At 45.0% G+C, this 18567-nt stretch overlaps 1 pseudogene; it reads left to right on the forward strand.

The window, feature by feature from the left end:
* Nucleotides 1-2511: 2511 nt before the first annotated feature.
* On the forward strand, nucleotides 2512-3897 carry LOC148097767 (uncharacterized; annotated as a pseudogene).
* The last annotated feature ends 14670 nt before the right edge of the window (nucleotides 3898-18567 follow it).

An 18567-nucleotide genomic window follows, 5' to 3' on the forward strand; every position in this document is an offset into this window, starting at 1 on the left:
GGTTCTTTAACGTTGCCGGCTGAAATCAGTCACAAAGAGGGCACTGCACCAAAAACTTCCTTGTGATTGCTTTGGTCACTAGCAGGTCCTCGCAGTCGCCTGTGGTCTGCAATCACTGGTGAATACTAGCTTAGGTGCAGTAAAGATGTAGGTCTGTATGACTGGGGTCTACGTTACTTGCAACCTACGTTGTCACCTCGATTGTCCACTTCCAAAATGACAAACAAGTTAAAGTCACGTGGTTAACGGTCATGTGACTCCAAACCGTCAATATTCTAATTTTGGCCATGAAATAAAACAGTTAAGTATTTTTTTTCTAGCTCCAACAAAATGAATCATCTATAAATAGGCTTTCTCAACATTTGCTTTAAAAAAATATGATACTTTGTTCTTTTCCCTGCACGCGATTTTAAAATCCTCTTAGTTATGTCAATAATTTAAAGTTAATAAAATATAACAGGAGGGCAACTTGCAAAAATTGATTTCACTTTTACAGCTGAATAAACCTGAAAGTTTAATGATGAAATCACTATGTTAAAATACCAAAAATTGGATTAAAAGAGTCCGAGGCCTGATCACTTTATGTTCCTGCTGGTGTGTAATTGTCACACAGTGGAAAATTGTGTTTTTATATTTTGTGTAGTGTCGATTTTATTTGCATGTTTTTATTGTAATAGTGATATTGCATGTTTTTATTGATATTTTTATTGCATGATTTTATCCCCATATTTATAGTGCGTGTTTGGTGTTGTTGTGTAGTATTTTTTCCACTGTGTATTAAGCGGACAATTGTAGGCACCTGTGATGTGGGGGCGTTTCCCGAGGTGGCCTATCAGCCACCAAACGGACTTAAGGGAGATGGTGAGCACAAAGAGGAGAGAGGAGAGACACACGAGAAGCGAGGAGCAGGAAACAAAACGTGTGCAGCCCAGCACCTGTGAAGAAAGACCGGCCTGCCTGTGGGACGTCACGAGATATCCGACGATCGGCCAGCATAACCCGGCGATCCAGTCCAGACGAACGAAATAGCAACAGTGGGAGGCAACGCGTGAAATCCACAGTAGGGCAGGGGGACGCCTCTGCCTGCATTTGTGAGTATCGCTTTCCCACTGTTGGGCGCTAGGCGTAGCTTTGCCGGGGGAGGATAACAGCGGCTGCGCCGACAACGTTGCTGGCCCGTGTCTGTTGTTTCAGGGCGGGGCTGCGAGGGAAGCCGTGTGCAGGTGCGGAGAGCGGCTGGACTACACGGCTGCGTACCGTCAGGCGGAGATAGGAGCCTCCTCCCTGGTCGGCTGCTGGCGAGTTTTACCATCCCGGAAGAGGAGTTCCTCTCCTGTCTCTTCTCCATCTAAGGAACATTTGCCCGCATGTGTGTGGCTGGACAAGAGGGAATATAGGACTCTGGGGGGAAGTTTTTATTATACAAAAAAACATTTATTTATTTTTTTGGTTTTTAGTGTATAGTTATTCCTGCCGGCAGGGCTTTTAGCGGGTTGCGAACATTATGTTTATTGTGTAGCGCGAATTTTAGCCTGTATTTGGGGGTTCTGACTGTGTTTTACCCTAAAAATAAATGGTGTGTTTTAAGCTGGCTTAGTTTCTGTTCTCCGAGCGCTGACCCACTCACTCCCTTTTTCGCTTGTATATATACGGACGTGGTGGCTAAGAGTTAGGTCCACCAGTTTAGCGGCTACATAATTTTGGCGTTTGTCGACAGGATACAGGTTTGGGGAGCAGTGTTCAGCGCCTGGAGTGCAGATATAGAGATGATGATGCCAGTGTATCCGGGTGCCCCTTGGGTACCAAAATACAAGGGTCCTGAAGCAGATCTTTCATATGGAGACTGGAAAGAACAAATACAAGGTTTATTGAATGCTCAAGAAATAGCTGAGGCCCGGAAAGTAGAAATTTTAATTGGGGCTTTAAGCGGTGAGGCAAAGCGTCAAGTAAGCGTGTTAGAAGAAAAAGATAGAGACCAGATTAGGAAAATATTCGCATATCTAGATTCTCTATATGGTGACAATACCTCCCTAGCGGTTCTGAGGTCGCAGTTTTTTAGCTGTATACAAAAACCAAATGAGTCGGTAAAGTCTTTTACCTTAAGGTTGAGGGAGTTGCACTGCAGGCTACAACAGCGCAATCCAAATCAAGCACCCACTGAAAAGTGTTTACAGGAACAGATGCTGTTGGGCCTGCGGGAGGGCCCGTTGTCACAAACCCTGCGAGCCTATGTGCGTCACCATCCAGAAGAGGATTTCGCGACAGTCCATCGGGAGGCGTTGCTCCTAGAGGAGGAACAGTTGGGACACCAGGGATTGCAAACTACGTGCTTGGCAGTGGGTGAGTCCAGATGTGTTAAGCCACCTTATGAACCAGACTGGAAAGAGACATTTAAAAAAGAAATTATGGAGGATGTCAAGGGTCAAATGCGAGATCTTGTCAAAGAGGTTGTTAATGAAATTAAACCGCTCTTGCCACAGCAAAGCCCAGCCGGCTCAGCTTTTAATAAATCAAGGTTTAAGCCAAAGCGTTCTGGGTATGCTACTAACTGGACTCGAGAGGGAGAACCCATTTGCCATCGTTGTAAACAACCTGGGCATATTGCTAGATTCTGTCCGAGCACACTAGACCAGCAACCACCTTTAAACTAATAAACCCCACTGCTGAGGCCCAGGCAGTGGGGACAAGGGACATTTCAAACAATCAGGGGGCCAGTACAGCTTTTGTGGGAGAATGTCCACTTATTGAGGTGTGTATGGGAGGAGTTAAAATTACGGCATTATTAGACACAGGCTCTCAGGTTACACTGGTGCAGCAGCAGGTAATGGATCTCCATTTCCCTGAAGTGAATAAAACTGACACACCCCTGTTGTTCGCCTTAAAGGCAGCCAATGGACTTGAGATACCATACTCAGGCTATGCGGTTATGGATTTTGAGGTGGAAGGGGTGGAGATACCAGGAAAAGGGGTTGTGGTTGTAAGAAATGACTGTTCCACGCACCCTTTAATTATTGGTATGAATGTTATTAGTGCATGCTGGAATGATGTTTTTGCCAAAGGCAAGTCTGCTTTTCACCCTCAAAAGCTGAAGTCCCGCAGAGCATGGAAAGAGGCGTTTGCCATCTGCCAACAGACTGTCACCACCAAGACTGATGGCTTCCTAGGCTATGTTCGACCTGCTAGCCGCAGGGGAATCAAGGTGCCCCCAAATTGTGAAGTGATGATCTGGGGCCGGACGTGTAAAGGCAAGGGTGGGACAGAACGCTTGGCACTAGTGGAGGCATTACCTGATGCTGGACCCTGGGGGGTGGCCCGAACCCTGTCAGTAGTCAAAGGAGGGAGGCTTCCTATCCGGGTCTGTAACCCTAATCCATACGAAGTGACTATAGGACGCTACCAGAAAATGGGCCAGTTGTATCAGGTGGAGGAGTCGGATGTGGAGTCGGACAGTGACCTTAGCCTGACAATGGGATCCGATGGTGTGATCGAGGTGGGCGTAGTTGAAGCAGCTGGGCCCGAAGAGCCTGCGATCCCTGAAGAGGAGGTGAGTCAACTGATTAACAGCATAGACTTGACCCCCCAGCAGAAGGCCGAGCTCCAGACCCTGCTGCAGAGGTGGCGAAAGGTGTTTGCTGTGAATGAGGAGGATTACGGAAGAACTGATTTGGTCCAACACCAGATCCACACAGGTGATGCACCACCCATTAAACAAAAGTATCGCCCTTTACCACCACTGATGTACAAAGAGATAAAGATACTTCTAGCAGATATGCTGAACAAAGGTGTCATTCGGGAGAGTAGCAGTCCCTGGGCAGCCCCCATTGTGTTGGTGAGGAAAAAGGATGGCAGTTGGCGATTTTGTGTAGACTACAGGAAATTAAACACAGTAACTCATAAAGATGCGTTCCCACTCCCCCGAATTGAAGAGACTTTAACATGTCTGACCAGAGCCGAGTGGTTTTCCACACTAGATCTTGCCAGTGGATACTGGCAAGTGGAAATGGATCCTAAGGATCGGGAGAAAACTGCATTTACCACTCCTCTGGGTTTGTTTGAGTTTGATCGCATGCCTTTTGGACTCTGTAATGCCCCTGCCACCTTCCAGCGCCTGATGCAGCGGTGTCTAAGTAGTCACCTTTCTGAATCTGTTTTGGTATATCTGGATGATATAATAATCTACTCACCTGACTTCTCTACTCATCTACAGCAGTTGGAGAATGTCCTGCAGAAGCTGTGGCAACATGGGCTGAAGCTGAGGCTGGACAAATGTAAGCTGTTTCACCGTCAGGTGAAGTTCCTGGGGCATCTTGTCGACCAACAAGGGGTAAGACCAGACCCTGAGAAAATCCAAGCTGTCCAGGACTGGCCTGTTCCCTCTACCACCCGTCAGGTCAGAGCCTTCCTTGGCCTGGCAGGTTATTACAGGCGATTCGTCCCAGGGTTTGCTAGGTTGGCTCGACCTTTAAATGCTCTGCTCGTGGGAAGTTCTAGCAGGTCAAGCATGCAGGTCCAGTGGTCGGCTGAATGTCAGGAAGCCTTCAACAGTTTGAAACGTGCTCTTACCGAGCCCCCTATTCTGGCTTATGCAGATTTCCTGGAGCCCTTTGCACTTTATACTGATGCCAGTAATCAAGGCTTAGGTGCTGTGTTAGCTCAGGTGCAAGATGGCAAGGAACGGGTGATTGCATATGCCAGCAGGAGCCTACACCCCACCGAGCGAAATGACAAAAACTATAGTTCCTTCAAACTGGAACTTTTAGCTCTAAAATGGGCCATCACTGAGAAGTTCAAGGATTACTTGACAGGTGCCAAGTTTGTCGTGTATACCGACAACAATCCCGTGGCCCACTTACAGAATGCTAGACTTGGGGCAACAGAGCAACGCTGGGTGGCACAGCTGGCATCCTTCGACTTCGAGGTTAAGTACAGGGCTGGAAAAGAGAATGCTAATGCTGATGCTCTCTCTAGGTTTCCCACAGACTGTCAAACAGCCTACATAAACACCACGAGTGCTCCGCGTCTGGATTCACAGGGGCTGGTGCCGCAGATGAATGACTGGAAGGAGGCGCAGGAGAAGGACATGGATCTGCGCATCCTGAGGGAGTATGTGGAAGAGGGAATTCCCCCTGATGCACCAACGAGGAGAGCCCTGCCTAGCCCTGTACAGAAGTTATTACAGCAATGGAGAAGGCTGCAGGTTTGTGAGGGTACTCTGTGCAGAGAGGTAAGGGACCCTAACACTAACGAAATGTACCTTCAGATCCTATGTCCTGCAGAGAGACACAAGGAGGTGTGGGAGAAGTATCATGAGGCAGCGGCGCATGCGGGAGTGGAAAAGACACTGTCCAGGATACGTCGCTTCTTTTATTGGCCCAGCATGGAAGAGGAGGTGCGTGAATTCCAGCTAGGGTGCGCTGCGTGTAGCCTGCGAGATAGAAATAGGCCTAGAGCCCCTTTGCATCCCATTACTGTGTCGTATCCCCTTGAGGTTGTGGCCCTGGACTTTCTTACATTGGGGAGGCCCACAGACAGGTACCAGAATATTCTGGTGATGACTGATCTTTTCACACGGTACGCCTGGGCAGTTCCTACCAAAGACCAGACTGCTCAGACTGCGGTGCATGCTCTTTGGGCTCACGTGATTCAGACCTTCGGTTGCCCGACCAGGCTACACTCAGATAGAGGTGGAAGTTTTGAGTCTGCCCTGATGTACCAGCTGTGTAAGTGCTATGGCATTATGAAAAGCAAGACCACCCCATACCATCCGGCTGGAAATGGTGGGGTTGAGAGGATGAACCAGACATTGCTGCACATGCTTCGGTCCCTAGAGTCAGAGAGACAACAGAGGTGGCCAGAATATCTCCCAGAGCTCTTACAAGCATACAATAATACTGTTCATAGTGCCACAGGGTATGCGCCGTCGTACCTGATGTTTGGGCGGCATTTGAGACAGCCGGTGGATTTAAACCTAGGTGTCGAGCGGGACTCCCCATGCCACGACCTGGGAGGGTGGGTTAAGGACCATCACCAGAAACTATCTTTTGCCTATGAGATGGCTAGGAAGAAGATGAAGGCAGCAGCCACCCAAAACAAGAGGGCTTATGACCGAAGTGCGCGGGCCCTGCCATTGGTGCCAGGCGAGAGAGTTTGGATAAGGGACAGGAATAGGCAGGGACAAGGCAAGTTGCACCCAGGTTGGAGCTCAGAGCCCTATGTGGTAGTGGAAGAGGTTGGCAATACAGGTGTAGTGTATAGGGTGCAGCCGGAGAAAGGGGGGGGGGAGAAGGTCCTCCATCGGAATGCACTAAAGTTGTGCATTACTCCTGCAGCAGACTACCACTCAGAGGGGCAGGGAGTCAGCCGTGAAGGAGAGATGCTAGTTGAGCCTCCATTTTATGGTGTTGCGCCTAGCGCTCCAGCCCAGCGGCCGGGAGAGTTGTCAGAGGTGCGCCGCTCGACGAGGCCTAATTTTGGTCAGCCACCCGCCCGTTACAGGTCGCTTGACTAGTGTGACAGGGACTGTCACAGGTAAAATGTGGGGGGATGTCACACAGTGGAAAATTGTGTTTTTATATTTTGTGTAGTGTCGATTTTATTTGCATGTTTTTATTGTAATAGTGATATTGCATGTTTTTATTGATATTTTTATTGCATGATTTTATCCCCATATTTATAGTGCGTGTTTGGTGTTGTTGTGTAGTATTTTTTCCACTGTGTATTAAGCGGACAATTGTAGGCACCTGTGATGTGGGGGCGTTTCCCGAGGTGGCCTATCAGCCACCAAACGGACTTAAGGGAGATGGTGAGCACAAAGAGGAGAGAGGAGAGACACACGAGAAGCGAGGAGCAGGAAACAAAACGTGTGCAGCCCAGCACCTGTGAAGAAAGACCGGCCTGCCTGTGGGACGTCACGAGATATCCGACGATCGGCCAGCATAACCCGGCGATCCAGTCCAGACGAACGAAATAGCAACAGTGGGAGGCAACGCGTGAAATCCACAGTAGGGCAGGGGGACGCCTCTGCCTGCATTTGTGAGTATCGCTTTCCCACTGTTGGGCGCTAGGCGTAGCTTTGCCGGGGGAGGATAACAGCGGCTGCGCCGACAACGTTGCTGGCCCGTGTCTGTTGTTTCAGGGCGGGGCTGCGAGGGAAGCCGTGTGCAGGTGCGGAGAGCGGCTGGACTACACGGCTGCGTACCGTCAGGCGGAGATAGGAGCCTCCTCCCTGGTCGGCTGCTGGCGAGTTTTACCATCCCGGAAGAGGAGTTCCTCTCCTGTCTCTTCTCCATCTAAGGAACATTTGCCCGCATGTGTGTGGCTGGACAAGAGGGAATATAGGACTCTGGGGGGAAGTTTTTATTATACAAAAAAACATTTATTTATTTTTTTGGTTTTTAGTGTATAGTTATTCCTGCCGGCAGGGCTTTTAGCGGGTTGCGAACATTATGTTTATTGTGTAGCGCGAATTTTAGCCTGTATTTGGGGGTTCTGACTGTGTTTTACCCTAAAAATAAATGGTGTGTTTTAAGCTGGCTTAGTTTCTGTTCTCCGAGCGCTGACCCACTCACTCCCTTTTTCGCTTGTATATATACGGACGTGGTGGCTAAGAGTTAGGTCCACCAGTTTAGCGGCTACATAATAGCCTGCGTCTGGTGTCCACCAGGAGCACGACGGTTCAACAGTTGACGTAAACAGGATGCTCTGCTGCACACACTTGACCCAGATCCACTAATACAGCCTTTGAGTTAGTTTTGCAGATGTCGTTCATGGCACTGATGTTTTGATTTGCCTTTGATCAGAGTTGCTCAGCGCACCCTGAGGTAATTCCTATTTTATTTATTTTTTTTATCTTCTATTCGAAGCTTTAGAATAGCTCTAACGTGCTTGACCCTTAAACACATTTTGCAGACGCCATTGACTTCAGTTCCACTTGCGGAGATTTAAGCATCAATAAAAAGTCAAACCCCCTATCACAATACAAATTACAAGACCTGCTCTTTATCTAGACATTTCTACCTTCATTCATAATTTGCATATGTGCTCATCTGCTAATGGATTTTGGGTCAGATCCTGTGCAGTTCAAAGCAAAGCAAAGCCGAGATAAAGAAAATGTACACGCTTACACTGAGAGGTTTTATCTGTGGGAAGGGCATGAATGCAAGCGGCTCTGCACTCATACAGGGGGCAGAGACTGAGTGATATGCAAGAGCTTTGTGTTGGCAGGCTAGTGGGCCTCAGAGGAAACATGAGTTAGACTAATGTGTGCGTCTGTTTAACAAGCATGCTGGTGATGGGAGGCAGGGGCTCAGAGACGGGAAGAGTTTATGGAGAGGACGACCCCATGGGAGGTATCAGGAGTAATAGCTGACGATATGTCAAGAACAGCCCAGACAGCTTGCTCTATAGGCCAATAGGGATCAGTCCTTGTAAACTGAATGTAGATTGTCGATTTTTTTATTTTATTTTCCACCTTTTAGGAAAACAACACACAGAGGAGGAAGAAAACAGGTTATTGATCACTATATTTCAATCTAGGGTCACACTTTACCATTTGTTTGTGTTTTCTTAATCGCAAAGCCTTTTCTGGGCTTTAATCTGGCTCTTTAGTGAATGCGATTGTTCGCTTTGTGTCTTTAACGGTATGTCCACAGGTGCTATTAGTGCTCAGTAAGAAACCCTTTTGCGGGTGGCCAGTGGGGGCATTCATATAACTTTACTCCCTTTCACTTGAAATTCTGTCTGCTGAGAGCTATTAAAACCCCATTCAATTAGCATAAGGACATGTTAATTTAGAAAATTAAGAGTGGGGCTATGTTCTGCCAGCAGTAATGAGGAGCCTAATGCAGACTGGAATAATGATAAGACATCAAATAACGTGACGCCAATCCTAGCAATGTAATATGGCTCTTGAAAAACCAAATGAGATCAGACACGCTAATGTTTGAACGCGGTGCCAGAGCTTATAAAGATATGAAATACAGCTTCTCGAAACTGTACCCCAAACATCAGCTTTGTTTTTAGAGTTTGACTGCTGGCTGTTTAACGCCACGCTGACGTTCTCAGCCTGAAGCGACGCCGCCACCAGTGCATCATTAAAATGTGCCTATTTTCACGTCAAAAGTGGTGAATATTAAGTGTTTTTCCTTAGCGTCTTACTAGTGACAGGGTGGAACATCCTCTCAATCAGCATGAACTGTGGACCGTCGTTTGACACTAAAAATAACAGAAAGCAGCCGAGGCTGATGGACTGATGAAATGCTGTCAGTCTGGCAGGGTCACAAATACTCTGCTAAAGTGTTGGGAGAACTCGGAGATACGTGAAGCACTCAAATGAGGAGGTGAATAAAAAAGATGTCTTTGCAACAAAATAACTCCTTTCAGAATCGAGCAACCTTGAAACATAAAATATTTAAAAGACGCAATAATAATGTCGGCCAGGAAACAAGTTGTCTGCAGAGCAACAAAAAATTGTTTTGTTTTTGCTACTTGGAACATTGTCCGTCGTGTGATAGAACAAAATGAAGTTACTGATTAGAAGCTTCAGAATATTTCAGACCTGGCTATTGGTTTCCCCGCTATCAGCCACAATCAGCTTCATCATCTTATTTCATTTTGAGAGCCGTGTGCTGCACAATGAAATGTTGAGGATCGCTTCCTTACCGAGATTAACAACAACAGAGGCTTTCGGATTTACATAGTCTGTTTATAATGAGTAGTGCTGGTGAGCCTCCTCTCTCCACACACACACACACACACACACACACACACACCACAAAGCAACCAGAAGGTTGCAATTCTTCACCCGAATCTCTCATTATTGCCGCAGCACTAATGACGCAGTGAGGATCAAGGTGCTGTATGGAGATGAAAGAGGAGATGCAAAGGATTTACAATGCTTCCAAGATCACTGATAAAGCACAGCATAAACAAAACTTTGCCTGGGGTTCGCACCACCAGGGAGTTGGGATTTAGTCTCCTGATTCAGCGTCATCCTCTTTAAACTCGCGGCATTAGCGAGGCAGAGAGCAGAAATCCTGATGGGCCCACAAGAGCTCCAAGCTGCAACATTTTAAGACAACCGCTCACTTTCGATTCCTTTTTTTTTTCAAGGCTCCTTCACGAGCACTCTATGTTCTCTGTACTCATTATCCTGCTGCTTGTAGAAACCCTAACGTTTCCTCTAAGTGGTTCCAGAGAAGAACATACTATATATTCGTCCATTAATCAGCGGCTCGGGACGACGTGTCAGCTCGGAACTCGAGCCTCCTTGAAGCGTAATCATATTTAATGATAATCCTCAAGGCCATTTTCACTTGCTTCCAACGCCCCTATCGGCATCTAACTATGTAAGTGCGGAAGCATCCCCCCCTTTGTTTTTCTGTGTGAATGACATAAAGTCGAGTGAGGCAGATGCGCAATGTGCTGTAAGCTGCTGGATAATGTTTCATCATCTCAGAAGTCTCTATCTTCACCGAGATCTCGAGCAGTTTTCAAATGTTTACCCCCCACAACTTCCCAAAAGCGTTATGTAAGCTACTTTAATTATAAATAGACACACTTTCTCTTTCTTGAGGGAATAATACAATTACATCAAAGTCCACTTAACGTAGCCCCAACGTTTGTGAAAGCGTGGCTGGTACTCTTTCTGTCACGTGAAGCTGCTCCTGCCACGGCGCATATTTGTCCCAAACGGCGACTTGAATCGACTGCCTCGTATATTCAATGCCATTAATATTTCAAATCATAAACAAACAATTAGTTGTGTTCATTTATTCAGCAGTGTCGGGTGACACCTCCGAGGCTGGCAGCACATGCAGGCAGCACTCCTACATCACATTAATCAAACGGAGGCTGACTCGTGCAAAAACAGGCGTCTGGAGACCGTTTTTTTGCGATTAACAGCGAATAAGTTCTCGTAGAAAAGCACTCAGAATCAGCACTTCCAGCCCTGTTGGGACTGCTGGAAAGCAGAAGCTGCCATAACTGGATGAACAGCAATCTCGCAGCCAGGGAATCCTGCGGCCAATTATTGAGAGGAAACTGCCATTTTCACGGTCAGCTCCCAAAAAAAACTCCACTGGATGTAGTAATTATGTCCCTAAATCACAAGCCATTAATCTCTCCAAATGCAATTCACCAGCAGAATAAATAAGCAGATCAAGATGTGAACTGTTGATTCCTGAGAGTAGATTTATGTGGCTGCCACTGTAATAATGATTGTTGTGGTAAATCCAGGCCAGTCTTGGAGCAGAGGTGAACGGGGCGAAGTCACATCACTGATGACTAAGCCAATGACTAAGCTCACCTCGAGTGAAAATAAACCACCTACCTAAATGCCCTTTGAAAGTTGTGGTGTCTTCCCTCACTAAGCTGTCTCTTCAATTAAGGACTTTGGTAGGTTGTCTGTGCAGAAGCAGCAGCAGCAGTCAGCTTAAGTGGGTCACAGTAAATCCAGTCAGGTGGTCCGAGCACTTCGTGTCTTTTTGCTTGTATACCAAGTAAGGCCACTGAGCTTTAGTTCCAGCAGCACACACTGACTCACGAAAGGGGTGCTTGCACACACACAGATACACAGACTCTGATGGAAGCAGGCTTTTATTCTCTTTTTACATCGCAGCTTCATAGTGAAAAATACAAAAACAAGGCTAAGGTTGAGCAGGTATCTGCTGCTGTGTGAAGCTGGAATCTCACCTGCTACAAGCTGAATGGAAAAGTCTGTGTCTATTAGATAAGAGGCAGTTACATTGAAAATGTTTTTCAACTCGACTTAGAGCAAGATTTTATCTAGGCATCCATCCGTTCATCCATGTTCTTCTACTTATCCAATTCAGGGCCATGGGGCCCATCAAAGCTGTTACTGTGCAATAGGCTGGGTACACCCCGGACAGGTCACAGTCTATCGAACAGCTAACACAGAGAGCCACACAACTACTCATGCTCACATTTACACCTACGGCCAGTTTAGAATCACCAGTTAACCTGTGCACAGAAAGACCTAAGCCAGGTGGCGGATTCAAACCCAAGACCTTCTTAATGTGAGGGGACAGTATGTAGTCTCTTTTTTTTCTTTGCACAGTCAAGGAGCGTATCAGGTCACATTTCACTGCATGTTATACCTGTATAACCATGCATGTGACAAATAAAGAATCTTGAATTGAATCTATTATAAATCTATCTGTATTATACAGAGGTAGCCTTTATCTCTTCATTATCAGTATATAGAGTCAAAGGCAGGACTGAGTGAGACTGAAGGACAATGGGTTTCTGGTGAGTTCATTTGCTGCACCAACATTTTTTGGTTGGGAAAATTAAAGACAAATGGAAATGTAAATTCCAAAAAACCCCTTTGAATTGTGTGTGAACACACTGTTAGTACAAACTGTTCTCATGCAGAGGATTAAATACTGCTGTTTTTTCAAAGGTGCTGGGTGTTCGGCATTCTCATTCTGATGCACCAACAACTGCACCACTGGACATCAAGAGCAAACACTGAAAATCAAAAATCAACAAAAGTGTAAAGAGGAGGGTGGAGGATTAAACCACAAAACTGTCAACCACTCTGACAGCTTCGTCGGGTTTTTTTGTTTTGCACTGAGGCTTTGTGTTAAGTCAATCTTAAAGTTTCCTGCTTGCTTTATTTGGTTAGTTTTAGGAAACGACGGTTTGAGTTAAAATATGCCCCTTCAGTATATTAACCTGCATGTTGAAGACTTTGGTTAAGGGCATCCAATTTAAAGGGGAGGCTAAGGGCTGTGGACCAGGAGTCTGTATGTGACGCCAGATCAGTGAAGGTCACAGCACAAATCTCTGGGAGGCAGCAGCTTTGCTGTAACCTCAGTATGTAATGCCTTGGGAAAGAGGGCAGCCTTGTTAACATTTCTTAATTAGCTGTAAACTCAAAGTACACCCGGGGCTGATGGGAATGTTATTATATACAAAGCAACAGAGTTCACCTTTATTCACAAGAGGTCACCGCAGCAGGTAGTTCCACGTTTGATTTGATTTACACCAGGTTGCCTTTCAAATGCAACCATCAAAGGATCTGTGGATTTCATCAGGTATCGTTTTGGTTCTTAAGCCAATGTCTAAACCACTAAATACAACAGAATAGATTTCTAAAAAGGTGTAGGAAAAATGTTTATTAATAACTGAGCTAGAGCCTCAAACAAGGCTATCACAATTCAGTCTAATATCTCATCTCATAGCAAATTAAAGGTGCAAATGTTCATCTCAAAAGAGGAATCCATCGTTGGGAAGATCCATAGATGCTTCACTGGTGACTTTTTATTTTATTTTTTTTACTCGCCCATAGCACTACAGGAAAAGTTGGGGGATCACCAAAGTTGGAACGATTGTGCCTTGGGAAACGATGAATATTCATAGTCCTCCATGGCAGTCCAGCCAATAGTCGAAGAGATATTTCACTTAGAAATGCAAATATCCTCACAGTAGGGCTGAGGCGATCACCGAAATAACTTCGATTCCTCCTGCAGGGGAGTCTGGGGAATCCATAGCTGTTGAGATATTTCAGTCCTGACTAAAGTGGCTCACCGACACAGTCACGTTTGCAGCCCCGGAGCCACGCTGCTAGCATGGCTACTAAAAATACAACTGAGTTGATCTGAGTTGACTCGAACTGTAGCCAAAAGAAATCACAAGAATGAAAGTGCCTTCCCTTTCGATATTTTCAGCTTTCAAAACATGCAGGAAGCTTTAGCTCGCCACGTTGCTCTCTGTCACCCTGATGAGGAACTCCTATAACACGCCCGTACCCTTGTTGCGCCGTGCTGTAAGCCCGCCATTCTGAGCTATCGCTTTTAATTTCCACACACATTCATCAGGAACAATAATGAGGCTAATTTGAGGGTAAATAATTGTCACCTGCCCGTGTTCCTCACAGCGGCAGTCTCTAATGACTCCTCGCTCTGCTTCCAAACACTGCAAGACCTGGAAAGTGTGAGTATATTCTTTGAAAGTGAAGCGTGTCTTTCCTCCCTGCAGGTAAATGCCTCTGTGCTATGAGCATGCACATTTTTCAGATGATGATGATGAAAGAGCGGTTCAAGTCCGCCTGAAGATGAAAGACATGTCTGTGCTCCTCTCTGGATTCATTATTCTCAATTCAGGTGTCTTTTACACACTCCTCTGCTTTACCTTCCTTCCACCTTTCCAGCCCTTCCACTCAGCTGTCAGATCCCCCTTTCCGTGGCTCAATGAAGTCATCTTCACCCAGAGACGGGATCACAATGATGCTCAGAGGACTTTGATGAGCAAATTGAGACAAATCGGCTGAATTTCTGCGGCTCCTGGATTGCACGCCCAGCTCTAAATGGCCTCCTTGTGGCAAATCCCATCCTCATCTTTTAAAGATTTAACAGATAAATGCAAAATCCATGTCCACACACACACATGCTAATAAAGTGAAGGTCGCGTGTTTTCTAACTCTTTCTTTTGACGTGATTTCACATCGACTGGATGCATAAAACGGGGTTTGTCATTTTCGCGTCTCTTACCGCTGACTAAATTGGGCAAGGTAGATGGTTAGAGCTGCGTGTTGTGCTATTTTTTCGAGTGTTTTTTTGTTTGTTTTCTTGTTGTATTTCATTCTTATTTGTTTGTTTTTCTTCCACACTGAAATCCATCATTATATTCTCTTTCTAAATCTTCACAAGATCTAGGTTGGGTTGTCTCTGTAGATCTCTCGCAGAGAGGAATTTTTGATGAAAGCTATACTGTATAAATAAATCTGACTTCCAGCAAAGATCAAAACGTTCTGAATGCCTGGTTTTTTCGGCTCATATATATTTTGTAAACTCGTTGTCTATCCAGTATTTAATTTGGCACCTCAGAGTTGACTCGTGTGAAGAAAGAGTGGGTTTTTTGTTGTTGTTGGTTTTTGTTTTATTTGTTTTCCTACGGAGGTTACTGAAGGATTGCGAAGCGGCAACAGACAGCGTGACTTTGAAAATAATGGAGAGAGAAGGTGCAGAGCGCTTATTTCATTGGCTGTCTGTAGCGGCTGTTGTTGCCACTGTGACAATATGACAGCGAAAACAAATTACAGGGAACAAGGCTCGGGAGTGAGAGTCTACCTGATAGTCAAACCTGACATTGTTGCACCGTTACTCAACCTGACTGACTATCTGACACAGTTGATAACCTCGTGGCTTTTCTGTCTGTCACTGGGTATCCTCCTCATGTGGCCTACTCGACTCCTGGCAGGAGAAGAGGAGAGATGCGCAGGGTTATTTCACAGATCATAAAGCGTCAAAGACATGCAGCGTGACGAGCGACAGCTCTGACCAGAGACATTGTCCTAAATCGCTCAGAAGATGAGAGCGATCTAGGAATAATATCTTAAATTCCGGCCTATGCCGCTTCATGTATCGAATGAGATAAATGAAAGTCAAGGGAATAATGCATTTGGTGGGGTGATGGACTGTGTGAATGGTGAGAATGAATCCCACTGAACCTGATAAAATGACTCACACGGTGGCCGTACTGGGCAGAGAAGTTATAATACATAAGCTGTCACCTCTCCTGGGTCAATCTAAAAGCTTTCTTTCTTTTCTTTCCTGTTCTTTGACTTCTTGTTATGTAGCTATAGCCACATTACAGCCACACTCTCTGTCAGTGCGCTGATAATCAGACTGAGAAGTGTGCAACATTAATACCATGACCCTAAATCTGTATGGCAACTTATACAGAACTACATTTACATTCACTATCTAGTCACCAACTGTCCCAGCTTGCCTTCTGCTGCTGGACACGTACACGTACACACACTGGGTTTATCGTGATCTTGAGGTTATAACAGATTGCGGCAGATGCTGACATACATTAGATTAAATCATGATATTAAAACTGATGAGACGAAAGACTTGGTAGAGCTCTGGGGAATTTTCCAGAATTCCCACGAATTTCCCAGCTACTTCAGTCTTTAATCAGTCTTAATTTTTTCTTTACTTTGGTTTTTGTTACCATTTATCTTTATAAATTTTATGAAGACGATCACCTTTTGAAATCAAACGTTTTTAGTTAAACTCGATGGCTTCATATTCTTTCAGTTTTGTGTCAGTACCGTTGTTGAATCACAAGTCTCCACCATCCCCGACCGTCTGCGAAAATCTGCAGTGTTTCCTGTCTACACCGCTCTCTGTGTGCCAGTCAGTTTTTTCTTTTGAAATAATGAGAAGTTAGTTTTAATATCTTTGCTGCTCTACTGTTGCTGGAGATTTGATCCGTTTTTCTTTTGAGTTTCTTATACCTTTTCTTTTTTAATTGCTTCAGTGATTTCCTATCAGCTCCTCCCTCTGTCTCTGTCAGTTAGAGGCTCTGTTTACTGGCTAATGTGAAGCTTTCTTGTTTCTGTCTTCTTGTCTTTTGATTATTTTCTGTTCTTTCACATCGTGTGTTTGTTTTGTTTCCTGTCTGTGTTCTCAGGACTCCCTGACTGTTTTCACCTGTTGATTTTTTCACCTTTGTTCCTCTTCCTCAGTTTCTTGTGTGTAATAAGTCTTCTGTGTACAATATAAACTCCTGGGTTCACTGTTGTCAGTGTCAAATCATCTATTATCTTTCCTTACATGCTGCCTTTGCTGCCCCAGGTAATCACCTATTTTCCTTGCTCCTCGTGGAGTTCTGGGTTTTTTGGATTACCTTTTTGTTCTTGTTGTTGTCTGTTTTTTTTTTTATTCAAACAGCCATTAAAGCTCCCCTTCTTTTTGCACCAGTCCTCAGCTCTACACTTCACGCCACAAAAAAAGCAAAATATCAGTTTCCTCCATGTAATGTAATTATATTTGCATCTTCTGTTGTTCATTTGAAAAAGCAAATGTTCAACCTTTAACCCGGTAGCCACCAAGTCATATCCCAGCAGATTGCCCAATCACATTTCCTGCCTACGTCAGGTGATACCCTGCAACATATTTCATTTGTAAGATACCTGCTACTCAAACTGATTTGCACAGCTCACAGTTGCTGTGCTCTGCAAGCCGCTTTGCAACCCACCTTCAGCTTAACTCCACACTTTGTCATGAATCTGACTTAATCGGTCTCACTGACGCCTCCTGTGTTGTGTCTTGGAGTCTTTCCACAGCTCTGCTCACTCCCAGCTTTGCACATAAAGCAGGGAGGTCCCTGAACAGAGCCTTGCTCCCAAATATGAATAACTGCAGCTACAAATAACAATCTTTTTTCAGCTATAGTGGCACTGACTGAAATGTATTTAGCTCATATTGCAGTTGGTGATAACTGAATGTGCTTGCCATGAAGATGATTTTTGTTTGGTTTTTTTATTCTGTTTATCATTACCATGTGCTGTATTCATTTTTAAATTCAAAATAGCAAAGAAAAATGTGCAGACAATCATCTTTACTGCCATGGGATTAGGTCAGTGTACTGATGGGCCAAAACCGACACCCTCAAAATAGACATTGTAGTTATTTGTTGTACTGTTTGAATAGGCTCAGTAAATGCAGCAGCTCACTCACTGTTAGCAGGTCATATGGATTTAGGTGTCCTCTGGGCCACTGCTAATTTTCCTCAGACTCCTGAGCTATTTATAAAGCTAAAATGTTTAGTGAATAACTTTAGACTAAAATGAAATGACACACTGTGTGTGTATTTGCTGTTTGCCATTTGGGAGCTACTTCTAAACTCAGGTTATGCTCTTTTGTGAATGCAACATAAGTGTTTTCAGAGTACGGTCTCACAAAGCTTATAATATGGCTGCAGACTGCTACTATTGTTCCTCTTTTATTCAGTATGGTTGGAAGCCATAAAATGCCTTCTTTGTGTAGATTTACTAAAAGTCACCTGATGGAGTGAGTGCTTTTTTTTTTTCAGGCCATTTCCTACGCACTCAAAATCCTTCACAAAAAGGCACCGGGGCTGGAACTAGTTCACTCTACAGAGGAATAAAATGTGTGATCACTTATGCATACTATTTTAATTAAATGACTGGCTACTAAAATTAACCTGCATATAACCCCCGCAAACCACATCAGGAAACAGCTCTTATGTATGTATCACAGTCATGAGAGGTGTTTCCAGAATGACCCCGGCCTCTTAAGACATGTTATCCTCTATTAGCACGACATTAGACTCACACAAGGCATTCACTAGTGACTCCTAATTAAACACAATCAGCGCAGCCTAAGTCTTCATTCCTGTCTTGATAAGCCATAAGAGCTCTCCGGGGTAAAGGGAGCGCTAACACGCAGTGTGGGGGGATTACGATTAGCTTTAAGCTCTGCTTACTTCCCGCTGCCCTTGTTCGTCCTCAGCAGTCTGTCTTTAGCAGGCTCAAACTCCCAGTGAGCTAAACGAACATGCACTTATATCACCAATGTGGTTGTTAAAAACTCTCCAGCGTCTTCATCTCACTCCAGCCTCAGAAATTGACAGCTTAAGCTGCGCCACGGTGAACTGGCTCACATTCGGCATTGGCCTCTGTGAGTACCGTCACCATATGTTAATTTGACAACTGAAGGCTTGTTGAATTACTTAGGGGGGTTGAACTACATCTAAGTTTTATTACTGCTATGGCAGATGGTTAATGATCCA

Source organism: Neolamprologus brichardi, chromosome 18 (assembly GCF_056152115.1).
Source record: "Neolamprologus brichardi isolate AB-2024 chromosome 18, ASM5615211v1, whole genome shotgun sequence".
Lineage (NCBI taxonomy): Eukaryota > Metazoa > Chordata > Actinopteri > Cichliformes > Cichlidae > Neolamprologus > Neolamprologus brichardi.